Source organism: Lepisosteus oculatus, chromosome 14 (genome assembly GCF_040954835.1).
Source record: "Lepisosteus oculatus isolate fLepOcu1 chromosome 14, fLepOcu1.hap2, whole genome shotgun sequence".
Classification (NCBI taxonomy): Eukaryota; Metazoa; Chordata; class Actinopteri; order Semionotiformes; family Lepisosteidae; genus Lepisosteus; species Lepisosteus oculatus.
The window spans coordinates 46,410,989-46,437,556 of record NC_090709.1 but is presented as its reverse complement, the minus strand read 5'-3'; the positions used below and the strand labels follow the sequence as shown (position 1 = coordinate 46,437,556).

The following is a 26,568-nucleotide window of genomic DNA, read 5'->3' as shown; positions in this document are numbered from 1 at the left end:
GTGATGGACTGGTGTCCTGTCCAGGTTGTGTGAGTGTGTGTGTGTCCTGTGATGGACTGGTGGCCTGTCCAGGGTGTGTGAGTGTGTGTGTGTCCTGTGATGGACTGGTGTCCTGTCCAGGGTGTGTGAGTGTGTGTGTGTGTCCTGTGATGGACTGGTGTCCTGTCCAGGGTGGGTGAGTGTGTGTGTGTGTCCTGTGATGGACTGCTGCCCTGTCCAGGGTGTGTGAGTGTGTGTGTGTGTCCTGTGATGGACTGGTGTCCTGTCCAGGGTGGGTGAGTGTGTGTGTGTCCTGTGATGGACTGCTGTCCTGTCCAGGGTTTGTATGTGTGTCCTGTGATGGACTGGTGTCCTGTGATGGACTGGTGTTCTATCCAGGGTGTGTGTGTCCTGTGAAGTACTGGTGTCCTGTCCAGGGTGTGTGTGTCCTGTGATGGACTGGTGTCCTGTGATGGACTGGTGTTCTATCCAGGGTGTGTGTGTCCTGTGATGGACTGGTGTCCTGTCCAGGATGTGTGAGTGTGTGTGTGTCCTGTGATGGACTGGTGTCCTGTCCAGGGTGTGTGAGTGTGTGTGTGTCCTGTGATGGACTGCTGTCCTGTCCAGGGTTTGTATGTGTGTCCTTTGATGGACTGGTGTTCTGTCCAGGGTGTGTGTGTCCTGTGATGGACTGGTGTCCTGTCCAGGGTGTGTGTGTGTCCTGTGATGGACTGGTGGATCACAATATTAATTCTCCTCCTTGATTCCCTCCTTCATCGCCAGAGTGAAAGCGGGACACGGCAGTAAAAGCTCAGCCCTGCGGGTGGTGGTCCTCTCGGCCACACGGGGGCGCTGTGGCCCCACGGGGGGGTTATGTTCACGTCCCGCTGGGAATCGCACCGACGCGGCGGAGTTCGTGAACGTCCCAGACACCAAGAAAACGAGAGAGGGAGAGAGAGAAAAAAGGTCGTTTTCGAGGTTCAAGAAGCAACCCCGAGATTCAGGGAGTTTCCCCGCTGAGTTTACTCTGCAGAAAACACGCAGGTTTTATTTTTTCCCGTGCCCCCCCTCACACAGGCCGTTTCTGTAGCGTGAAGTTGTGTTTTTTTGCGCGGCGGTCGGTGAGGGGCGAAATTGTATTTATTTTTTTCCCACGGTTTGAAACAGAAACAGCCGGGTGGTGTTGTAGAGAGGTCGACGTGCCTGGTTTTCCTCGTCTGCGAAGCCCGTTTTTTTGGGTGGGGGTCGTGAGGTCCCACGCAGTGCTCGGAAAAGAAAATGGCGTCTCTTTTCCCCGCAGGACGGGGGGGGGGCTGTGTTTTTTGGACGTGGCGTGGCCCAAAATTTCCGCCCTTGGGCGCTAGAGGGGGGTGGAGGTTGGTCTTTCTTTGATTTGGGGGTCGGGGGGGGGGGGGGGGGGTCTAATTTCACTGAACCAAACCCCACGGAAACCCGTGTTGGACGTGGGGGTGCTGAATGCGCCCTCGACGTGATTTTGTCTTTAAATTCAAGTGCAGCTTTTGTAACCCTTGGGCCGGAAACAGCTGGACCCGTTTCCCCTGCCTGTCCGAGGTGGCGACTACCGGGGTCGTACAGGGACACCCGGCTGGCCGCCGAGAGTTGGAAAAATAAAATGTCCACCCAAAAAAAAACAGCAACCGTGAAAAATGTCGGCCATTTTTGTTTCGCGGCCGAGTTGTGAGCGCGTCGGGGGCGACGTCACGGGGGCGTCACAATCAGCCGCCTGACGTCACAGAGCGGCGGATTCTAGCGCGGGGCGGCGCCGGAGCCCCATGAGCTCAGAGGAGTGAAGAGAGAAGAGGAGGAAAGAACTATATAGTCCTTTCTAAACACGTGTTTCTTCCAATAAAGTTACTTCGACTTAGATCGTTAGTTTCATCTTCAGAATCGCTCTTCAGAATCCCCGTGAAATCGGTAAGTCAGTCAAAAGTGCCGCTGGCGAGAAATAACAAAATAAGTGGAGAAATAAGTTGTTTTTTTTTACCGTTACTCAACTCTTATGGGTGTGATCGTGCTGTAAAAAGATATTGAGAGGAGGTGCACCTCTACACAGAGAGTGGTGGGGGTGGGGAACAAGCTGCCCAGCCCTGTGGTTGAAGCCGATACCCTGGCTTCTCTCCAGACACAGCTGGGTGAGCTCCTCCAGTCAGGACAGGGGGCTCTTCTGTACACAGAGGGGGGCGGGGGTGGGGAACAAGCCGCCCAGCGGTGTGGCTCCGCCCCCTCCCCTCCCCTCTGTGACTCTGCTTGTCTCGGCAGGACGATGGACCGACAGAGATGCCGCACGGCCGTGCGCGGTCGCAGCAGGACCCGGGCCCGGCGAGGCGTCGTAAGTCCACCGCTCCCGCCCGCCGTCCAGCGTCCAGCGTCCAGCCCTCCTCCGACTGGCCTCTCCACCCCCAGCAGCGCTCGCTGTATTATAATAATAATAATAATAATAATAATAATAATAAACTTCACTGATAGAGCACCTTTCACACACATAGCAGCGCAAAGCGCTTGACAGACCAGGTCTCACGGTAACACCTCCAGACGAGGAGAGACACTTCCAGTGGTGATCTTGACTGAGGACACGCCTCGGCTCAAGAGACAGGGTAGCAGGTCCATTATAGCCTTCTGAGAGCACAGATTGCCTCTGAACGTCCCAGACTCTTACTGGACACACTGTAGAGACTCACCTGTCCAGACTCTCACTGGACACACTGTACACACTCACCTGTCCACACTATCACTGGACACACTGTAGAGACTGCCCAAGGCCCCTAGTCGCGACACGACTGGGCTGGGCTATTTGGTCAGAGCTGTCTCGGAGATGGGCTGTTTGGTGTCTTCACAGGTCACACCGGTCAGGCCGAACCCGGACTGGCAGCGGGAGAGGTCCCGGCCCAAGTCCCGGTGCTTTTCCGTAAGTCTGACCCGATCGCCTTCCGCGAGACTGGACCAGCCGCCCTGTGGTGGGCCCGGTGCCCCACATCTACCCTACAGCTCCCCACACTGACCCCTAAACTCCCGATACCCTACAGCTCCACACTCTGACCCCTAAACTTCCGATACCCTACAGCTCCCCACACTGACCCCTAAACTCCCGATACCCTACAGCTCCCCACACTGACCCCTAAACTCCCGATACCCTACAGCTCCCCACTCTGACCCCCACAGTCCTGATGGCCGAGAGGTCTCTGCTTGCTGTAGTGATTGAGTGAGCTCTGTGGACCTGACCTCTGTCTTGTGTCCTCGTTTCCAGCGTCTCCTAGTGGTCCGGCATTTCACACGACCTGAAGGTGAGATCTGGGGAGGAGACAGACACCCCTGAGCTGGGTTACAGGGTAAGACAGCTTCTTACTGTTGGACACACCTGTCCACACTCTTACTGGACACACTGGACACACTCGCCTGTCCAGACTTTTACTGGACACACTGGACACACTCGCCTGTCCAGACTCTTACTGGACACACTGTACACACTCACCTGTCCAGACTCTTACTGGACACACTGTACACACTCACCTGTCCACACTCTCACTGGACACACTGTCCACACTCACCTGTCCAGACTCTTACTGGACACACTGTACACACTCACCTGTCCACACTCTCACTGGACACACTGTCCACACTCACCTGTCCAGACTCTTACTGGACACACTGTACACACTCACCTGTCCAGACTCTTACTGGACACACTGTACACACTCACCTGTCCAGACTCTTTCTGGACACACTGGACATACTCACCTGTCCAGGCGTAGTCTCTGCTCCTCATCCCCCCTGCGTTGTGTCTCCCCGCTGGACAGAATCCTGTGGTGTCTTCGTGTCTCCCCGAGCTCGCCCAGCTTTTCCCGCTCGGTGTCCCCCCCCTCCTCGCCCGAGAGCCCCCTCCGCTCCCCGCCCCCGGCCCCCCCCTCCGGCCCCCTCAGGCCCCTGCCCGCCCCGCCCCGCCCCGCCGCCCCCCCTTCCTCGCCGCAGGTGCCCCTGCCCCTGCCCCCGCCCGTCCTGCCCCCTATCGCCCGCCCTGCCCCGCCAGGCCCCGCCTGGGGCTCCCCGGTGCGGAGGGCAAGGAGAGAGGCTGAGATGTCTGACGAGGCAAGTGGGGCAGAGTCTGTCCGTCTGACCTTCTGTCCGTCTGTCCGTCCATCTGTCCGTCTATCCTTCAGTCCATCTGTCCCTCTGTCCATCTGTCCTTTTCTCTGTCCTGTCCTTCTGTCCTTTTCTCTGTCCTTCTGTCTTTCTGTTCTTTTCTGTGTCCATCTGTCTTTCTGTCCTTTTCCGTCTTTCTATCCATCACTCTATCTATCCTTTTCTCTGTCCATCTGTCCTTCTGTCCATTTGTCTTTCTGTCCTTTTCTCTGTCTTTTTGTCCATCTGTACTTCTCTCTTTCTGTCTTTCTGTCCTTCTGTCTGAGTCTCTCTTTTTCTCTGTGTCTGTCCCTCTCTCCCTGTCTCTCTCCCTGTGTCTTTCCATGTCTCCCTGCTCTCTGTCTATCCTGCGTTGTCCCAGCTGGGTCTGTCTCCCTGTGTCTCTCCGTGTGTCTCCCTGCTCTCTGTCTGTCCTGCGTTGTCCCAGCTGGGTCTCTCTCCCTGTGTCTCTCCGTGTGTCTCCCTGCCTGTCTCTCTGTCTGTCCTGCGTTGTCCCAGCTGGGTCTCCCTCCCTCCTCTCTCTCCGTGTGTCTCCCTGCTCTCTGTCTGTCCTGCGTTGTCCCAGCTGGGTCTCTCTCCCTGTGTCTCTCCGTGTGTCTCCCTGTCTGTCTCTCTGTCTGTCCTGCGTTGTCCCAGCTGGGCCTGTCTCCTCTGCTCTCTGACTTCAGCTCTGTTCGCCGATGTCCCGCCAGCCCGTCTCTCTCTAAGCCTGTCTCTTGACTTGCAGGAGGAAGAGGAGGTGGAGACAGCTCTTCCGGCAGGAGAGAGGAAGGAGGTCAGTGCTGGTCCCACCCTGCCCCCTGTCCTGTCTGTGGTGGAGTTTTGCCGTCTTGTCTGTCCCTGGGTCTCAGTGTCTCTTTCAGCCCTGTCTGTCAGTGTCTCTCTCGGCCTGCTGTCTGCCTGTCCCTGCCTCTCTGTCTCTCTCTCTTTCAGCCCTGACTGTCAGTGTCTCTCTCCTCCTCCTCTCTGTCCTCAGTGTGTCTCTCTCCTCCTCCTCTCTGTCCTGTGGTGTCCAGTGGGTCAGTATTAGTGGGCTACACCCAGGCTCACTCACTGCGAGTGTGATCTCAGCAGAGTCTCTGTGCTCTTGGGACACTTGACTCACCTGTCTCTCTCTTTCTCTCCCTGTGCTGTCCCTCTCCTGCCCCCTCTCTCCCTCCTCGGACTCCAGCTGGAGGAGGTCCAATCACCACCTCCTGTGAGACAGAAGAAAAAGAAGGTGGGTAATGCTCTGATCCTCTCTTTACTCCTGTCCAGTGTCCAGTTAGTGTGTCTGTATGAACCCCTCTCTCTCTCAGTGCAGTGTTCATGTACTGGAGTGTCCAGTCAGTGTGTCTGTATGAACCCCTCTCTCTCTCAGTGCAGTGTTCATGTCCTGGAGTGTCCAGTCAGTGTGTCTGTATGAACCCCTCTCTCTCTCAGTGCAGTGTTCATGTACTGGAGTGTCCAGTCCGACTCTTAACGTGACTCTCCTGTCTCTGCTTCAGAAGCGCCGATGCGTCTTTTTGATGTCCCTGAGCTGCGTGTCGGTGGAGACAGAAGATCAAGACGAGCCGATGGAGGTGGCGGAGCCTGTAGCTCAGGAGAGGAAGAGCGAGGGAGAGGAGGAGCAGGCTGCCGGGAAGGACAAGAAGAGGAAGAGGAGGGGCAGGTGAGCAGACAGGGGGGCGCCGCCCGGTCATGTCTGTGATTCAAGTAGGAGTCTCCTCTTGCTGTTTGATGTCATGGTGACGTCTGTGTCTATGTCCCTCACACCTGCAATAACAATATTCTTTCCAGGTTCCTTTCCTGGTTCTGTGCCTGCTAACATCTGGACTGGACTGGACTGGACTGGACTGGACTGGACTGGACTGGACTGGAGCTGAGGGACACCAGACGACTGGACTGGAGCCTAGGGACACCAGACTGGACTGGACCGGAGCTGAGAGGCACTAGACTGGACTGGAGCTGAGGTACACCAGACTGTGCTGGACCGAAGCTGAGGGACCCCAGCCTGGACTGAAGCTGAGGGACCCCAGACTGTGCTGAACCGAAGCTGAGGGACCCCAGTCTGTGCTGGACCGAAGCTGAGGGACCCCAGTCTGTGCTGGACTGAAGCTGAGAGACCCCAGACTGTGCTGGTCTGAAGCTGAGGGACCCCAGACTGGACTGCACTGGAGCTGAGGGACACCAGACTAGACTGGACTGGAGCTGAGGGGCCCCAGACTGGACTGGACCAAAGCTGAGGGACCTCAGGCTGTGCTGTGCCGGCTGAGGGACCCCAGTCTGTGCTGGACCGAAGCTGAGGGACCCCAGACTGGACCGAAGCTGAGGGACCCCAGTCTGTGCTGGACCGAAGCTGAGGGACCCCAGACTGTGCTGAACCGAAGCTGAGGGACCCCAGTCTGTGCTGGACCGAAGCTGAGGGACCCCAGTCTGTGCTGGACTGAAGCTGAGAGACCCCAGACTGTGCTGGTCTGAAGCTGAGGGACCCCAGACTGGACTGCACTGGAGCTGAGGGACACCAGACTAGACTGGACTGGAGCTGAGGGGCCCCAGACTGGACTGGACCAAAGCTGAGGGACCTCAGGCTGTGCTGTGCCGGCTGAGGGACCCCAGTCTGTGCTGGACCGAAGCTGAGGGACCCCAGACTGGACCGAAGCTGAGGGACCCCAGTCTGTGCTGGACCGAAGCTGAGGGACCCCAGACTGTGCTGGACCGATGCTGAGGGACCCCAGTCTGGACTGAAGCTGAGGGCCCCCAGACTGGACTGATGACCTTTTGTTAAGCATCAATAAATTTTTTTAAAAAAAAATCTGTTTAGCTTTTGGTTTTTTCACTCCCCCCCCCCAAAGTTGCTGCTGGGAGAGGTGTGAGTGGGGCCAGCAGGGGGCGCTCTCACCCTGCGGTCTGTGTGGGTCCTGATGCCCCAGTATAGTGACGGGGGACACTGGACTGTAAACAGGCGCCGTCCTTCGGATGAGACGTCAACAGACGTTAATGAGACTCATTAACAATCCCGGGGTGTCTCTGGAGAAGAGTAGGGGTGTTACCCCAGTGTCCTGGCCTGATTCCCCCCATGGTCTTTACCCATCATGGCCTCCTAATCACCCCCGTCTCTGAACTGGCTCCATCCCTCTGCTCTCCTCCCCACTGAGAGCTGCTGTGTGCTGAGCGGACTGGAGCATCATCCAGGTGGGGGCTGCACACTGGGGGGACTGGAGGGGATCCCCCTGACCTGGGAGGAGCTCTGAGTGGAGGGTCCAGACTTATTAATTATTATTATTATTCGTGCTGCACTGGGCTCCTGTCCTGGCAGTGAGAGGGGGACTCTGTGATCAGGACAGATACTTATGACTGTATAATAATACACGATAGAAATGGAAAACAGGGTAGCGCTGTAGTCTCTTCGAAACGTTTTGAACTGTCAGAAGAAGTTTTCACAACCCGGACTCGTGAAGGTACAGGTCTTCTCCCATCGTCCGGAGCAAGGTGAGAGGCCACCCCCTCGGGGCGCAGTATCCCCGATGCACCCCCCACCACCACCCAAAACGACACACACTTCTGTGATGATTGGGAGACCCCGGTTCGACCAGCCCCTGCGGTGGAGGAAACGACCCGCTGGAGAGAACACGCAGACTCCACACAGAAGGGTCACCTCGGCTTTTATTCCAACAGCAAAACAACACCAGAGAGAAACGGTCTCCGAAAGAGAAGCGTACACCGGAAAAACACGACAGGGTCATTACAAATGGGAATAGGAGTTCTTTTTTTCTTTTCCGGACGTCAGCTGTATCGTGTCCTGGTGATTTCTCCCGTTTCGAACGGAGTTTAATGTCGCGTTTCTACTTTATTAGAGAGAGACACTGAACTTTGGGGAACGTGACATCCACCCAGTATTACTAGTAGATTGATAAATGTAGATGTTCTTTTTCCCCCTGTATTATATACCTCGCGAAATATAACGATGGCCAACTCCTTAAGTCGAAATTTAAACCCTTTTCACGCTACAAGACTCCGGACGTTTCCTTTTTTGCCCTCTTTGGCCTCCAAAATAAAAAAAAACTGGGATCCATCGTGGCGTTGCCAAATTAAAACGTCAACCACTTTTCGGGCTTTCGGAACTGTTTGTGTGGAGTCTGCATGTTCTCCTTGTGTTCTCCGGGTCCAAAGACAGGTTTTTGGGCTAATTGGCTTCTGGGAAAACTGGCCCTGGTGTGTGTGTGTCCTGTGATGGACTGCTGTACTGTCCAGGGTGTGTGAGTGAGTCTGTGTGTGTCATGTGATGGACTGGTGTCCTGTCCAGGGTGTGTGAGTGTGTGTGTCTGTGTGTCCTGTGAGGGACTGGTGTCCTATCCAGGTTGTGTGTGTGTGTGTCCTGTGAGGGACTGGTGTCCTGTCCAGGGTGTGTGAGTGTGAGTGTGTGTGTGTGTGTGTGTGTGTGTGTGTGTGTGTGTGTGTCCTGTGAGTGACTGGTGTCCTGTCCAGGGTGTGTGAGTGTGTGTGTGTCCTGTGATGGACTGGTGTCCTGTCCAGGATGTGTGAGTGAGTGTGTGTGTGTCCTGTGATGGACTGGTGTCCTGTCCAGGGTGTGTGAGTGTGTATGTCTGTGTGTCCTGTGATGGACAGCCTGGACACCCATGAGACACTGTCTTCCTCTGAAGACTCTCACGGAGGGCACACTGTCCCTAACCCGGGTCCAGAAGAAACTACAGTGATCTATAATTCCTGCGCCTCGGAAGGGGTTAGACGTCTATATCCGGCGCCCGCGCCCGCGGACCGGCGGTTCGGCGTCGCGCTCCGCAGCTCGAGCTTCGGTGCGAGGCAGGGCGGGAGGGAGTCGATGTGGCCTCGGCGCCATCTTTGCTGGTGAGTCAATTGTGACCGTTGCGGTACAATAAACCATCAATAAATCTTTTCCCACCCCGACCAGTATTTCTGTCGCGGCCCACGTCCCTTACAATCGACAACCTATAAAAAAACAGTAGCCCTTCGCAACATTAAACGCCATTTTTTTATTTTAAACGTCCGTTAGATACGCAGGTGTCTCAATACCTGTCTTAACCTCGCCGGCGTCTTTATACCGGCAAGTGAATTTTATTTGGGGTCCCTCAGAATTGTGACAGAAATGTCAGTGAAACACAATAAAAAACGAAACTTTTTTTTAAAGGCGATGAATGGATTTTAAGAGTAACCGTGTAGCGACTGACGTAAGGAAAAAAAAAGTTGTCTTTCCCTACGAAGACCTTTTGGTACAGGGCTTTCTTTAAATATCAGTTGTGCATAGCGTTTTACAAAAAGTTGATGATGATCTTGGAGATAATTGCAAAGGAAAATTGAGATAACTACCAAAACATTACGTGTGAAACGACAGGACAGAACTTTGAACCCACAAAGAAACAAAGGTATGAAATATTGCCTCGTCATGGGGGGTTGAGAATTGTAATAAGTGTTCCTAATTTTCGTAAAGAAATGTATATTATAGGAGTCACACGTGAGATTTAGTGTATATACGTTTCATATTGTGCATATATACGGGGTTAAAAAGTGGAATGAGTATGATTATAAACTCGTGTGTCCTATAATCAGATCATTTTTGAACAAGCTTTGATTAGACAGGTGAAAAACAACACCAGATCCTTTTTTTAAATATATTCTCACGTCTGAATATCAGCTTCTCCCCTCTGGCCAACATTTCAGGGCTCCCAGGTGTAGATCCCAAATTGAAACAAATATTCATTTGTTACCCAATTAAACAGTTAATAGAAGTGAGTGACCAGGGTAAATAAAGGTGGGTCAGTGTAAACTGTTTATTCTGGACCAGACTTCGTCATGTGTGATATGTCATGACTTCTTATATTAAGTTTTATCTTTATATTTAGTTCTACATGTGTAATAGATGCGATGTGTGTCCATAAAAAGGTTTCTCCAGGGGAAAATCAAGTTGGTTTTAAAACTGTGTTTCCTTTGTAGGGTACGTTTGCATTCCAAGTGTGGGGTTTTTGCCTTTTTATCATATTTTGGATGTGAATCCGTGGTATTTTTGCAGAGACAAGTTGCCTATCTTATACGCGGAGGGATCTGCTCGTGAGATGTCCGCCCGGTCCATTTCTGAGCTCAGTATAAGGTGTAGAAAGCATGACTGTCATCATAACCCGCCTCTCACCCAGGTGTGGAATAATGTTGTGACTATTGCTTCAGCAATAACATGCTGATTGCATGTTTCTAGATGGGTATAACAGAGATCTCAACTACTGAGGGGCTGAGCTATATAATTGCTAACACTTATATAGCGCTTTTCTGGACACCCCACTCAATGCGCTGCACAGGGAATGGGGTATCCCTCTACCGCCACCAATGTACAGCCCCCACCTGGATGATGCGACGGCAGCCATAGTGCGCCAGAACGCTCCCCACACACCAGCTCAGTGGGGAGGAGAGCAGAGGGATGAAGCCAGTTCAGAGTGGGTGGTTATTAGGAGGCCATGATTGGTAAGGGCCAATGGGAAATTTGGCCAGGACGCCTGGGTTACACCCCTACTCTTTTCGAGAGACGCCCTGGGATTTTTAATGACCACAGAGAGTCAGGACCTCAGGACCGAAGGACGGCGCCTGTTTACAGTATAGTGTCCCCCATCACTATACTGGGGTATCAGACCGCAGGGTGAGCGCCCCCTTGCTGTCCCACTAACACCTCTTCCACCTCTTATTAGCCAGTGAAAAATGGTAGCTTCCTCAGAGACACCGCAGGAAGACAGGAGTTTGTGATGAAAGTTCATGAGGGATGGCCACACCCTAGTTCGGTCAGACTCGGCTGTCGATATTTTAGCAATAACTCCTGACTCCTCTCCTGAAACACTGTCAATACTGCACGTGATCCCCCTCTCTCCCTCGCGTCCCTCTCCCACCCCGTCTCCACCTGTGTAGCTGCCCCCCCTGGTCACTCCTCCTCGCTGTGCAGGGGGGGGTCCCCGCCTCCTCGTCCTCTGGCCAGGAGCCCTCAGCCAAGCGGGTTCAGCCAGATCATCACTCCATGATCCTTTCAGTATGCTAAATTCCTGGTGTTGTTTTTTTTCTCCCCAGAAAACTGACTGTCCGCCCCACCTCTGCGCTAAGTGGACGATGAAGTCAGGTTCCAGTGTGCCTGGTGTTTACAGGTAATACTTCAGACTGGTCGGCCTCACCTCAGGGTGTCTGGGCGTTTGATATTATACAGTTGCAATGCTGAGGCCTGTGACTGTGATGCTGTAAGGCTACAGGAGTCTCTCTGGAGATCCTGAGTGATTTCCGGCGTTCGTGTGGAAACACAGCCCCACCCTCCCGCAGTGTCCAGTCCGCAGAATTTCCTGGAGACGTGGCCTAGCCGATGGGCGACCCCGCCAGCGAGAGACTAGCTGAGGCAGGATGTTCTGTACGGTTCAGTTAATTAGACGCACACAGATGTTGAGCTCATCGTCCTTTTAATTGTGCCATCTATGCTAACTGTAGCCGAGATCGAACTATCAAGGTGACAGATCAATAATTTTAAATTAAATAGATGCATGATATTGCTAGCGCTGATGCAAGAGGCAAGTCAGAGGAACTGAACACAGAATGGATTGGAGTCGCAGTGAGTGAGAGAGGAATGAGCTAAATTATTTAAGAGGATTAAAACACTGAAGAACAGGAGACACAGTGAGAGAGAGGAGATCACAGAGAATCCCTCAGTAACAAACATACTAACACACAGGACAGGAGACACAGTGAGAGAGAGAGGAGATCACAGAGAATCCCTCAGTAACAAACCCACAGGACAGGAGACACAGCGAGAGAGAGGAGATCACAGAGAATCCCTCAGTAACAAACCCACAGGACAGGAGACACAGCGAGAGAGAAGAGATCACAGGAAATACCTCAGTTTTAAGTGCAGACAACCGGACAGGAGACAGAGTGAGGAAGAGTAAATGAAACACAGTAGGATTGATAGGAGACGGGTTATGAAGAGATGGGACACATCTCTTCATAAAGAGATGTGTCCCATCTCGCTGAACTCGCTGGCTGAGTTAATTGACGCTGCTGTTTCTTTGGCAGATGAAGTCGGGGTCCAGAGTTTCGCTGACGTGGCAGAACCGTCCCAGCTCGGTCTCCTCCCATTCCTGCAGGTCAGTGCCCCTTCAGTCAGACCCTGTGTTCGGGGAGACACACAGGGAAGTCGCACACTGTGAAAAAAGGCTCCAGAGACATCGCTGAACCACAGAATAGCTCCTGAGCATTTGTGCACCTTTTGGAATTCTTCACGTATAGTGAAAGGTGAAAATAAAACCAAGAATGGGTGACGCGTCTTTACACAGAGGCGGGTGGGGAACAAGCTGCCCAGCCTTGTTGTTGATGCCGATACCCTGACTTCTCTCCAGATACAGGTGGATTAAATCATGGGTCCAATTACTCACTAACTACCAGACAGGCTTGAAAAACCAAATGGCGTTCTCTCGTTTTTAACCTTTCTTCAATTCTTAGAAAACCTGCACGCAGAAAAAAAATAATTTGCATTTTTTTACTACTTCCAACGGTCAGGTCTGTGGGTATTTAAATCTGACTAGAATGTGTATTGTTCAAAATCTCTTGTTCACTATCAGTGTTGTTGTTTTTAGTGTCATTCTCATTACTCCTGTGGGTTTTATACTGTGGTAAAGAGTTAAAAAAGTCCTCACTTTGTGCTGCTCTCGGTTTGTTGACGGTGGCGTACTCCACATCCCTGTTGGGTAGTGTGATGTCTGTAGAGAACAGGATACGGGTCAATACTTATGTTAACTTATACTATACAGGATAAGACTTACATTAACACCATACTGAACAACAGGACTCACTGTTCACACGCGTATTGACACTGTTCAGACGACAGGACTCACTGTTCACGCTTGTATTCACGCTGTACACAACAGCAGGACTCACTATTATTACAAATGTTCACACTTGTGTTAAAACTGGACAGAGCAGCAAGAAGTTATCATGATGTTTTATTTCTGCTAGTTTAATAGATAGAAGTAAAAGATCCTCACTTTGTGCGGCTCGGGGTTTGTTGACTGTGGAGTATTCAACAGCAGTATCTGTCTGTGTTAATTCTGCAAAGAATAAAACACATGTTCTCACCTGTAACACTGTGCAGAGCAAGAGGGAATTCAATGAGTTAACACTACAGAACCGGACTCACTGTTCACACTCGTATTGACACTGTACAGAACCGGACTCACTGTTCACACTCGTATTGACACTACTGAACAACAGGACTCGCTGTTCACACTCGTATTGACACTATACTGAACAACAGGACTCACCGTTCACACTTCTATTAATACTTTTTTGATCAACAGGACTCAGTGTTCACACTCATGTCGACACTTATCACACTCGTATTGACACTGTACTGACCAACAGGACTCATTGTTCACACTCGTATTGACACTATACTGAACAACAGGACTCACTGTTCACACTTATATTGACACTGTACTGACCAACAGGACTCACTGTTCACACTCGTATTGACACTGTACTGAACAACAGGACTCGTGTTGACACCGTTCACACTCGAATCGACGCTGCTCACACTCGTGTCGACACTTGACACTCGTATCCAGTAAGCCTTTGCTACCATTATCAAACACAGAAATCGTTATAATTTAATTTTAAAAACATGGCTAAGCATGGGTTTAAAGTATATTCAAAAGTGTAGGTGCATTCAAAGAAATAGAGTTTCCCAAGCCCTCGGAAAGAATTACCATTTCCAAAGATGTCTAGTCTCAAGCATTAACATCCAAAGTACCTGTCTTAGCTGGGGCAGGAAGTTTGCCAAGCCACCTGAAAGAATTACCATTTCAAAAGATGTCTGTTGTAAGCCAGGTTCAATCATTACCATCCAAAGTATCGGTCTTCCCTTGGGGCAAGAGGGTTTCCTGTGTGTCTAGGATGTGTACTTCCCTTAAATAAAGGATGAATATGGGTACCATAGGTATTAAATCTCTCAAAGCTCAGAGTTAAACTAAAAAACCCTTGGTGAGTGTGTTATAACATGGATGGGTATTTATAGTCCAGTGCCTCCTATTTTACTAGAGATTCTGTTTGGGATTCAGAACTCGGGATCAAAATACTCCTAGGTACAGAGTAATTTTCACACCTTCCTGCTACCATGATCAGAGCAGTATTAGATTAAATTTGTCATTTATTGAAAGCCCAGTTTTTAACAATCATTTTCATTTGAACTTACTTTTTTCAAAAAAGGATCTGAGGTTCACTTCTTGAATTAAATCTTTTGACAAGAGGTAAGACTAAACCCATGTTTAGCTGTGTTTTTTAGATTTAACTGAACCAATTTCTGTGTGTGATAATTTCCTTGAATTCTGACAACATCACACTAAATTACATGATATAAAACAGCTAATGTTTCTAGAGATAAAGTTTCTGGGATGCTTCTAATTACTTTGCATTACCAGGGACAGTTTAATTAACCTTGTACAGTACTGAAAGACCAAAATGTTTTTTTTAAAGTTATTTAACATTTTATAGAACTTTGTCTGCTATGGCAACATGATGAGCTTGGCCACTTATCTTAGGATAAAGATAGGATAAAGGTTTATCTTTTGCACCTACCTGCCCCGCAGGGAAGGCCAATGCTTTCTACGTTGATGGTTCCCTACAGTAGACTGTACCTTATCTTCAAAGGTAATGTATATTGACCCAAATCAGTTTTGGAATCCAATCTACTGACGAGATGGAGCACATCCTTTTTTCAGGATTTTAGCATCATATGTAGTGTTTAGTATATGTTTAGTATATTTAGTATATTTAGTCCCTAATGCTGAAAGAAATGATCATAGAACATTTGGACACTTTGTGGGCATGAAATACAAAGAAAATCATGTTCTATGGTACAAGATAAATACAAAACTTAAGCTTTTATTTTAATTAGATTTGTTGTTAAAGCATAAGCAATGATTTATTACATTAATATATGTGAAAATAACATTTTAGCATCATACGTTTAGTATATTTAGTCCCTAATGCTGAAAGAAATGATCATTTGTTTAACACGCACGGGTCTGTCTCAAAGGATGCAGTGCTCCTGAAAGGGCTCTCAAACCCTGCATTTCAGATGCCTAGCTGTATCCCTCAGAATGACTTCTAACCTTACCTGTGGTGTCTTCAGTCCCTATTGCTCAATGCATGGTGTACGTACTACATACATGTGTATTGAGAATGAGGAATGGGCCCCTGAGACAGTCATTTGCCTGTTTCACAAATGATCGTATTTTACTAGAGATTCTGTTTGGGATTCAGATGTGCATTCGGATTTATTGGTACATGCCCAGGGCAGTAAGCAGTCTGAGGATTTATTTCCAGACAGCATAGAGCAGTGAAGCAGTGAAGTAGTGCATAAAGCATAAGCAATCATTTATTACATTAATATATGTGAAAATAACATTTTAGCACATACGTTTAGTATATTTAGTCCCTAATGCCAAGGACTCCAGCAGTCTTACAACCACTGCCCTGTTTGCCTCGCCAGACACGATCTCTATTCTGTTGTAATCCACGATGTTCTTCAGGTGATTTATCATGTCCTTCCTCGCCTGTTGAGAGGCCATCCTGATCTCTTCTGCTGTGGCGTGCTTCATACACGCCCTCTTCAAGTGAGCAGGAAGCTGATCAAAAGTATTCAGGCACATCTTGCACACCAGGGGAATCCTCGTGGGTTTCCTTTGAAAATAAATAATACCATCTGTGTATAGAAACAAGCTAAGACTGATTTCTTAAATTATCCTTTTCTCTCTCATAGTTTGAGCATAATGATTTTATTGTATTTATATAAGAATTGCTCATTGCTCCAAAATAAATAATGGTTTCATAAAAAAGTGAACACTTACTTGGTCTCAGTCACAGACTTTCCAATAGAAGCCATTGTGGAGTTCAGCAACTGCAGGTCCTAGAAGTGGGGAAGGAATTTTAAAAGAGAAATTGAATTACAATACAGAAGGAATGGCTGAGGGATCACTGAAATATATATATATACAAATTCCAAAGACTGAGTCTATATCTCCTTTAGGTGAGGACAGACTGGATCAAACAAAAACAACATTTGAAGTGAATTGCAAATGTATTGAGTTGTGATGCAACTGTAACTTGAACCTAACATGACTGGGGCGTGCATTTTTGAAATTGCATTTTCACAGCTGAAATACAAAATGAAGCTGATCGCAGTCCAAACTCAAGGTATTGTTGTAAAACTAAATATTCAACATGTTTCTACCTGTCCCTTTTCAGTTCACTCAGAAGTCCACAGCCTGCAGCCTGGTGCCTCTCTATCTCTCCCCCTCCACACTGCTGGTCCAGTGGAGGTGCTGTTTGATCCTGCAGGATCTGTCCAGTCTCGTATAGTCTTACTGAGCAACGCAGGGCTCCCTGGCCCCAGGTACGAACAGTGAGTGTCAGTGCAGAACAGCTCTCTGACACTCCGCTCCCTCACTCCAGCTGATCAGGGTAGCTACACAGTGAGGGACCTTAAGGGAAGCAGTATCAGCACTGTGATCGTCACTGTGGGCGGTGAGCAGGTCCACAGTAGGTTCACTAGAGGGCTCTATATTCTTGACAGAGTGTGTTCTTCTATCATCCTCTGTCCTGATTGTCTTTCAGCTCACAGAGACACTGTCACCCTGCAGCCTGAAGCCTCTCTGTCTGTCCCTCTGTTCACTGGAGAGCCAGTGGGGGTGCTGTTTGATCCTGCAGGAGGTGGAAACTGGACCTCAGTGTGTTCTGTCCAGAACAGCACAGCCAGCTGTGTCCCCCAGTACAGTTTTTTTTATTTTTGATGATTAGCCATATGTTGATTATAATATTGTACATAATGTATAATTTGAACTCGATATTTTTCAGGAGTGAATGATTGTATATTTTCAGAATAAATTTTGAAACCAAATTATTGTCCCTCGATCTCTGTCTCTCTCTCGTCCTGCTGTCTGTCTGTCCCTGCCTCTCTGTCTCTCTCTTTCAGCCCCGTCTGTCAGTCTGTCTGTCCCTCGATCTCTGTCTCTCTCTCTCCTTCCTCTCTCTCTCTCGGTTTGTTTGTCCCTCAATCTCAATCTTTCTCTTTGCCTGCTGTCTTTCTGTGCCTTCATCTTTGTCTCTCTCTCTCCTTCCTTTCTGTCTGTCTCTCTGTCTGTCCTGCGTTGTCCCAGCTGGGCCTGTCTCCCCGGCTCTCTGCCTTCAGTTCTGTTCGCCGATGTCCCACCAGCCCGTCTCTCTCTCAGCCTGTCTCTTGACTTGCAGGAGGAAGAGGAGGTGGAGACAGCTCCTTCGGCAGGAGAGAGGAAGGAGGTCAGTGCTGGTCCCACCCTGCCTCCCGTCCTGTCTGTGGTGGAGTTTCGCCGTCTTGTCTGTCCCTGGGTCTCAGTGTTTCTCTCTCTTTCAGCCCTGTCTGTCAGTGTCTCTCTCCTCCTCTCTGTCCTCAGTGTGTCTCTCTCCTCCTCCTCTCTGTCCTGTGGTGTCCAGGCATAGTGTCTCTCTCCTCCTCCTCTCTGTCCTGTGGTGTCCAGTGGGTCAGTATTAGTGGGCTACACCCAGGCTCACTCCCTGCGAGTGTGATCTCAGCAGAGTCTCTGTGCTCTAAGGACACTTGACTCACCTGTCTCTCTCTTTCTCTTTTGTGGTTGACGGATTGAGGCCGAGAGCAGGGCAGTGTTCATGTACTGTAGTGTCCAGTCAGTGTGTCTGTATGAACCCCTCTCTCTCTCAGTGCAGTGTTCATGTACTGGAGTGTCCAGTCAGTGTGTCTGTATGAACCCCTCTCTCTCTCTCAGTGCAGTGTTCCTGTACTGGAGTGTCCAGTCCGACTCTTAACGTGACTCTACTGTCTCTGCTTCAGAAGCGCCAATGCGTCTTTTTGAAGTCCCTGAGCTGCGTGTCGGTGGAGACAGAAGATCAGGACGAGCCGATGGAGGCGGCGGAGACCGTAGCTCAGGAGAGGAAGAGCGAGGGAGAGGAGGAGCAGGCTGTCGGGAAGGACAAGAAGAGGAAGAGGAGGTGCAGGTGAGCAGACAGGGGTGCGCCGCCCGGTCATGTCTGTGATTCAAGGAGGAGTCTCCTCTTGCTATTTGATGTCATGGTGACGTCTGTGTCTGTGTCCCTCCGACTGACCTCTCCGCCCCCAGCAGCGCTCGCTGTATTATAATAATAATAATAAAGCTCCACACTCTGACCCCTAAACTCCCGATACCCTACAGCTCCATACACTGACCCCTAAACTCCCGATACCCTACAGCTCCCCACTCTGGCCCCTAAACTCCCGATACCCTACAGCTCCCCACACTGACCCCTAAACTCCCGATACCCTACAGCTCCCCACACTGACCCCTAAACTCCCGATACCCTACAGCTCCCCCCACTGACCCCTAAACCCCCGATACCCTACAGCTCCCCACACTGACCCCTAAACCCCCGATACCCTACAGCTCCCCACACTGACCCCTAAACTCCCGATACCCTACAGCTCCCCACACTGACCCCTAAATTCCCGATACCCTACAGCTCCCCACACTGACCCCTAAACTCCCGATACCCTACAGCTCCCCACACTGACCTCTAAACTCCCGATACCCTACAGCTCATCACTCTGACCCCTAAACTCCCGATACCCTACAGCTCCCCACTCTGACCCCTAAACTCCCGATACCCTACAGCTCCCCACTCTGACCCCTAAACTCCCGATACCCTACAGCTCCCCACACTGACCCCTAAACTCCCGATACCCTACAGCTCCCCACTCTGTCCCCCACAGTCCTGATGGCCGAGAGGTCTCTGCTTGCTGTAGTGATTGAGTGAGCTCTGTGGACCTGACCTCTGTCTTGTGTCCTCGTTTCCAGCGTCTCCTAGTGGTCCGGCATTTCACACGACCTGAAGGTGAGATCTGGGGAGGAGACAGAGCACCCCCTAACACCCCTGAGCTGGGTTACAGGGTAAGACAGCTTCTTACTGTTGGACACACCTGTCCACACTCTTTCTGGACACACTGGACACACTCGCCTGTCCAGACTCTTACTGGACACACTGTACACACTCACCTGTCCACACTCTCACTGGACACACTGTACACACTCACCTGTCCAGACTCTTACTGGACACACTGTACACACTCACCTGTCCACACTCTCACTGGACACACTGTCCACACTCACCTGTCCAGGCGTAGTCTCTGCTCCTCATCCCCCCTGCGTTGTGTCTCCCCCTCTCCCCGCTGGACAGAATCCTGTGGTGTCTTCGTGTCTCCCCGAGCTCGTCCAGAAGCTGGAGAGGGCGGCCGAGCTGCAGCTGGAGCTCCCGGGGTCGCCCGGCTCGTCCCGCTCGGGCTCGCCCGGCTCGTTCCGCTCGGTGTCCCCCCCCTCCGGGCCCGAGAGCCCCCTCCGCTCCCCGCCCCCGGCCCCCCCCTCCGGCCCCCTCAGGCCCCTGCCCGCCCCACCCCGCCGCCCCCCCTTCCTCCCCGCCATGCCCCTCGAGCCCCCCCTGCTGCCCGGGGCGGTGCCCCTGCCCCTGCCCCCGCCCGTCCTGCCCCCCATCGCCCGCCCGGCCCCGCCAGGCCCCGCCTGGGGCTCCCCGGTGCGGAGGGCAAGGAGAGAGGCGGAGATGTCTGACGAGGCAAGTGGGGCAGAGTCTGTCCGTCTCTCCGTCCATCTGTCTGTCCTTCCATCTGTCCTTCTGTCCGTCTATCCTTCAGTCCATCTGTCCATCTGTCCATCTGTCCTTCTGGCCATCTGTCTTTCTATCCTTTTCTGTCTTTCTGTCCATCAGTCCATATGTCCTTTTCTCTGTCTCTGTCATCTGTCCATCTGCACTTCTCTCTTTCTGTCTTTCTGTCCTTCTGTCTGAGTCTCTGTGTCTGTCCCTCTCTCCCTGTCTCTCTCCCTCTCTCTTTCCATGTCAGCCTGCTCTCAGTCTGCCCTGCATTGTCCCAGCTGGGTCTCTCTCCCTGTGTCTCTCCGTGTGTCTCCCTGCTCTCTGTCTGTCCTGCGTTGTCCCAGCTGGGCTTGTCTCCCTGTGTCTCTCCGTTTGCCTCCCTGCTCTCTGTCTGTCCTGCGTTGTCCCAGCTGGGTCTCTCTCCCTGTGTCTCTCCGTGTGTCTCCCTGCTCTCTGTCTGTCCTGCGTTGTCCCAGCTGGGCCTGTCTCCCTGTGTCTCTCCGTTTGCCTCCCTGCTCTCTGTCTGTCCTGCGTTGTCCCAGCTAGGCCTGTCTCCCCGGCTCTCTGCCTTCAGCTCTGTTCGCCGATTTCCCGCCAGCCCGTCTCTCTCTCAGCCTGTCTCTTGACTTGCAGGAGGAAGAGGAGGTGGAGACAGCTCCTCCGGCAGGAGAGAGGAAGGAGGTCAGTGCTGGTCCCACCCTGCCTCCTGTCCTGTCTGTGGTGGAGTTTCGCCGTCTTGTCTGTCCCTGGGTCTCAGTGTCTCTCTCTCTTTCAGCCCTGTCTGTCAGTCTGTCTGTCCCTCGATCTCAGCGTCTCTCTCTCGGCCTGCTGTCTGCCTGTCCCTGCCTCTCTGTCTCTCTCTCTTTCAGCCCTGTCTGTCAGTCTGTCTGTCCCTCGATCTCAGTGTCTCTGTCTCGGCCTGCTGTCTGTCTGTCCCTGCCTCTCTGTCTCTCTCTCTTTCAGCCCTGTCTGTCAGTGTCTCTCTCCTCCTCCTCTCTGTCCTCAGTGTGTCTCTCTCCTCCTCCACTCTGTCCTGTGGTGTCCAGGCAGTTTGTCTCTCTCCTCCTCCTCCTCTCTGTCCTGTGGTGTCCAGTGGGTCAGTATTAGTGGGCTACACCCAGGCTCACTCACTGCGAGTGTGATCTCAGCAGAGTCTCTGTGCTCTTGGGACTCTTTCTCTCCCTGTGCTGTCCCTCTCCTGCCCCCTCTCTCCCTCCTCGGACTCCAGCTGGAGGAGGTCCAATCACCACCTCCTGTGAGACAGAAGAAAAATAAGGTAGTTTATGCTCTGATCCTCTCTTTACTCCTGTCCAGTGTCCAGTAAGTGTCCAGTCAGTGTGTCTGTATGAACCCCTCTCTCTCTCTCAGTGCAGTGTTCATGTACTGGAGTGTCCAGTCAGTGTGTCTGTATGAACCTCTCTCTCTTTCAGTGCAGTGTTCATGTACTGGAGTGTCCAGTCAGTGTGTCTGTATGAACCCCTCTCTCTCTCAGTGCAGTGTTCATGTACTGGAGTGTCCAGTCAGTCAGGGTGTCTGTGTGAACCCCTCTCTCTCTCAGTGCAGTGTTCATGTACTGGAGTGTCCAGTCAGTGTGTCTGTATGAACCCCTCTCTCTCTCAGTGCAGTGTTCATGTACTGGAGTGTCCAGTCAGTGTGTCTGTATGAACCCCTCTCTCTCTCAGTGCAGTGTTCATGTACTGGAGTGTCCAGTCAGTGTGTCTGTATGAACCCCTCTCTCTCTCAGTGCAGTGTTCATGTCCTGGAGTGTCCAGTCCGACTCTTAACGTGACTCTCCTGTCTCTGCTTCAGAAGCGCCGATGCGCCTTTTTAAAGTCCCTGAGCTGCGTGTCGGTGGAGACAGAAGATCAGGACGAGCCGATGGAGGCGACGGATACCGTAGCTCAGGAGAGGAAGAGCGAGGGAGAGGAGGAGCAGGCTGCTGGGAAGGACAAGAAGAGGAAGAGGAGGTGCAGGTGAGCAGACGGGGACGCGGCCCGGTCGTGTCTGTGATTCAAGGAGGAGTCTCCTCTTGCTGTTTGATGTCATGGTGACGTCTGTGTCTATGTCCCTCACACCTGCAATAACAATATTCTTTCCAGGTTCCTTTCCTGGTTCTGTACCTGATAAGATCTGGACTGGACTATACTGGACTGGACTGGACTGGACTGGACTGGACCGGACCGGAGCTGAGGGACACCAGACGACTGGACTGGAGCCTAGGGACAATAGGCTGGACTGGACCGGAGCTGAGAGACACCAGACTGGACTGGACTGGAGCTGAGGGACCCCAGACTGTGCTGGACCGAAGCTGAGGGACCCCAGTCTGGACTGAAGCTGAGGGACCCCAGACTGTGCTGGACCGAAGCTGAGGGACCCCAGTCTGTGCTGGACCGAAGCTGAGGGACCCAAGTCTGTGCTGGGCCGAAGCTGAGGGACACCAGACTGTGCTGGACCGAAGCTGAGGGACCCAAGTCTGTGCTGGACCGAAGCTGAGGGACCCCAGACTGTGCTGGACTGAAGCTGAGGGACCCCAGACTGGACTGGACCGAAGCTGAGGGACCCCAGACTGTGCTGGACCGAAGCTGAGGGACCCCAGTCTGGACTGCACTGGAGCTGAGGGACACCAGACTGGACTGGAGCTGAGGGGCCCCAGACTGGACTGGACTGGAGCTGAGGGACACCAGACTGGACTGGACTTTTGTAAAGCATCAATAAAATGTTTTTAAAAAAAATCTGTTTAGCTTTTGGTTTTTTCCCTCCCCCCCCCCAAGGCTGCTGCTGGGAGAGGTGTGAGTGGGGCCAGCAGGGGGCGCTCTCACCCTGCGGTCTGTGTGGGTCCTGATGCCCCAGTATAGTGACGGGGGACACTGGACTGTAAACAGGCGCTGTCCTTCGGATGAGACGTCAAACCGAGGTCCTGACTCTCTGTGCTCTTTAACAGTCCCGGGGTGTTTCTGGAGAAGAGTAGGGGTGTTACCCCGGTATCCTGGCCAAATTTCCCATTGGCCCTTACCCATCATGGCCTCCTAATCACCCCCGTCTCTGAACTGGCTCCATCCCTCTGCTCTCCTCCCCACGGAGAGCTGCTGTGTGCTGAGCGGAGTGGAGCATCATCCAGGTGGGGGCTGCACACTGGGGGGGCTGGAGGGGATCCCCCTGACCTGGGAAGAGCTCTGAGGGGAGGGTCCAGACTTATTAATTATTATTATTATTATTCGTGCTGCACTGGGCTTCAGTCCTGGCAGTGAGAGGGGGACTCTGTGATCAGGACAGATTCTTATGACTGTATAATAATACACGATAGAAATGGAAAACAGGGTAGCGCTGTAGTCTCTTCGAAACGTTTTGAACTGCCAGAAGAAGTTTTCACAACCCGGACTCGTGAAGGTACAGGTCTTCTCCCATCGTCCGGAGCAAGGTGAGAGGCCACCCCCTCGGGGCGCAGTATCCCCGATGCTCCCCCCCCCCCCACCCAAAACGACACACACTTCTGTGACGATTGGGAGACCCCGGTTCGACCAGCCCCTGCGGTGGAGGAAACGACCCACTGGAGAGAACACGCAGACTCCACACAGAAGGGTCACCTCGGCATTTATTCCAACAGCAAAACAACACAAGAGAGAAACGGTCTCCGAAAGATAAGCGTACACCGGGAAAAACACGACGGGGTCATTACAAATGGGAATAGGAGTTCTTTTTTTCTTTTTTTTCCGGACGTCAGTTGTATCGTGTCCTGGTGATTTCTCCCGTTTCGAACAGAGTTTAATGTCGCGTTTCTACTTTATTAGAGAGAGGCACTGAACTTTGGGGAACGTGACATCCACCCAGTATTACTAGTAGGTTGATAAATATAAATGTTCTTTTTCCCCCTGTATTATACCTCGCGAAATATAACGATGGCCAACTCCTTAAGTCGAAATTTAAACCCTTTTCACACTACAAGACTCCGGACGTTTCCTTTTTTGTCCTCTTTGGCCTCCAAAATAAAAAAAAACTGGGATCCATCGTAGTGTTGCCAAATTAAAACGTCAACCACTTTTCGGGCTTTCGGAACTGTTTGTGTGGAGTCTGCATGTTCTCCCTGTGTTCTCCGGGTCCAAAGACAGGCTTTTGGGCTAATTGGCTTCTGGGAAAACTGGCCCTGGTGTGTGTGTGTCCTGTGATGGACTGGTGTCCTGTCCAGGGTGTGTGAGTGAGTCTGTGTGTGTCATGTGATGGACTGGTGTCCTGTCCAGGGTGTGTGAGTGTGTGTGTCTGTGTGTCCTGTGAGGGACTGGTGTCCTATCCAGGTTGTGTGTGTGTGTGTCCTGTGAGGGACTGGTGTCCTGTCCAGGGTGTGTGAGTGTGTGTGTGTCCTGTGATGGACTGGTGTCCTGTCCAGGATGTGTGAGTGAGTGTGTGTGTGTCCTGTGATGGACTGGTGTCCTGTCCAGGGTGTGTGAGTGTGTATGTCTGTGTGTCCTGTGATGGACAGATGGTACCCAGCCTGGACACCCATGAGACACTGTCTTCCTCAGAAGACTCTCACGGAGGGCACACTGTCCCTAACCCGGGTCCAGAAGAAACTACAGTGATCTATAATTCCTGCGCCTCGGAAGGGTTTATGACGTCTATGTCCGGCGCCCGCGCCCGCGGACTGGCGGTTCGGCGTCGCGCTCCGCAGCTCGAGCTTCGGTGTGAGGCAGGGCGGGAGGGAGTCGATGTGGCCTCGGCGCCATCTTTGCTGGTGAGTCAATTGTGACCGTTGCGGTACAATAAACCATCAATAAACCTTTTCCCACCCCGACCAGTATTTCTGTCGCGGCCCACGTCCCTTACAATTGACAAACTATAAAAAACAGTAGCCCTTCGCAACATTACACGCCATTTTATTTTAAACGTCCGTTAGATACGCAGGTGGCTCGATACCTGTCTTAACCTCGCCGGCGTCTTTATACCGGCAAGTGAATTTTATTTGGGGTCCCTCAGAATTGTGACAGAAATGTCAGTGAAACACAATAAAAAACGAAACTTTTTTTTAAAGGCGATGAATGGATTTTATGAGTAACCGTGTAGCGACTGAAGACGTTTTGGTACAGGACTTTCTTTAAATATCAGTTGGGCATAGCGTTTTACAAAAAGATGATGATCTTGGAGATAATTGCAAAGGAAAATTGAGATAACTACCTAAACATTACGTGTGAAACGACAGGACAGAACTTTGAACCCACAAAGAAACAAAGGTATGAAATATTGCCTCGTCATGGGGGGTTGATAATTGTAATAAGTGTTCCTAATTTTCCGAAAGAAATGTATATTATGGGAGTCACACGTGAGATTTAGTGTATATACGTTTCATATTGTGCATATATACGGGGTTAAAAAGTGGAATGAGTATGATTATAAACTCGGGTGTCCTATGATCAGATAATTTTTGAACAAGCTTTGATTAGACAGGTGAAAAACAACACCAGATCCTTGTTTTTAATATATTCTCACGTCTGAATATCAGCTTCTCCCCTCTGGCCAACATTTCAGGGCTCCCAGATGTAGATCCCAAATTGAAACAAATATTCATTTGTTACCCTTATTAAAACAGTTAATAGAAGTGAGTGACCAGGGTAAATAAAGGTGGGTCAGTGTAAACTGTTTATTCTGGACCAGACTTTGTCATGTGTGATATGTCATGACTTCTTATATTAAGTTTTATCTTTATATTTAGTCATACATGTGTAATAGATGCGATGTGTGTCCATAAAAAGGTTTCTCCAGGGGAAAATCAAGTTGGTTTTAAAACCGTGTTTCCTTTTTAGGGTACGTTTGCATTCCAAGTGTGGGGATTTTGCCTTTATGTCATATTTCGGATGTGAATCCGTGGTATTTTTGCCGAGACAAGTTGCCTTTCTTATACGCGGAGGGATCTGCTCGTGAGATGTGCGCTTGGTCCATTTCTGAGCTCAGTATAAGGTGTAGAAAGCATGACTGTCATCATAACCCGCCTCTCACCCTGGCCCGAGCCTGAAGCACGCCCCTTAATGCAGGGTTAGAGGTGTGGAATAATGTTGTGACTATTGCTTCATCAATAACATGCTGATTGCATGTTTCTAGATGGGTATAACAGAGATCTCAACTACTGAGGGGCCTTATTAATAATTGCTTACACTTATATAGCACTTTTCTGGACACTCCACTCAAAGCTCTGCACTTTATTAGAGAGAGGCACTGAACTTTGGGGAACGTGACATCCACCCAGTATTACTAGTAGGTTGATAAATATAAATGTTCTTTTTCCCCCCCTATTATACCTCGCGAAATATAACGATGGCCAACTCCTTAAGTCGAAATTTAAACCTTTATCAGCTACAAGACAGTCCGTCAACATCGCCGCGGCCCGAAGCGCGACCTTCGGTATGACGAATCCCACTACCACCACCAATGTACAGCCCCCACCTGGTTGATGTGACGGCAGCCATAGTGCACCAGAACGCTCCCCACACAGCAGCTCTCAGTGGGGAGGAGAGCAGAGGGATGAAGCCAGTTCAGAGAGGGGGGTTATTAGGAGGCCATGATTGGTAAGGGCCAATGGGAAATTTGGCCAGGACGCCTGGGTTACACCCCTACTCTTTTCGAGAAACACCCCGGGATTGTTAATGACCACAGAGAGTCAGGACCTCGGTTTTACGTCTCATCCGAAGGACGGCGCCTGTTTACAGTCCAGTGTCCCCCGTCATTATACTGGGGTATCAGACCGCAGGGTGAGCGCCCCCCTGCTGT

At 51.1% G+C, this 26,568-nt stretch overlaps 4 long non-coding RNA genes across 4 annotated transcripts in view; 3 read left to right on the top strand and 1 right to left on the bottom strand.

The window, feature by feature from the left end:
- Positions 1–1,820: 1,820 nt before the first annotated feature.
- Positions 1,821–26,568, top strand: part of LOC138242720 (uncharacterized) — a 66,425-nt gene continuing 41,677 nt past the window's right edge. Inside the window, exons 1-4 of the long non-coding RNA XR_011191676.1 lie at positions 1,821–1,914; positions 2,260–2,329; positions 2,837–2,905; positions 3,245–3,326. This is a non-coding gene — a long non-coding RNA (uncharacterized lncRNA). The remainder of the gene's footprint in view (positions 1,915–2,259; positions 2,330–2,836; positions 2,906–3,244; positions 3,327–26,568) is intronic.
- Positions 3,971–6,483, top strand: LOC138242753 (uncharacterized). Its single transcript, XR_011191702.1, has 4 exons — positions 3,971–4,912; positions 5,309–5,356; positions 5,625–5,788; positions 5,917–6,483. It is a non-coding gene; the product is annotated as an uncharacterized lncRNA (long non-coding RNA).
- LOC138242722 (uncharacterized) lies at positions 9,384–12,316 on the top strand. Its single transcript, XR_011191678.1, has 3 exons — positions 9,384–9,521; positions 11,200–11,273; positions 12,187–12,316. It is a non-coding gene; the product is annotated as an uncharacterized lncRNA (long non-coding RNA).
- On the bottom strand, positions 15,054–16,482 carry LOC138242721 (uncharacterized). The gene is made up of 3 exons (XR_011191677.1): positions 16,400–16,482; positions 16,017–16,075; positions 15,054–15,849 (listed from the first exon to the last, which is right to left on the bottom strand). It is a non-coding gene; the product is annotated as an uncharacterized lncRNA (long non-coding RNA).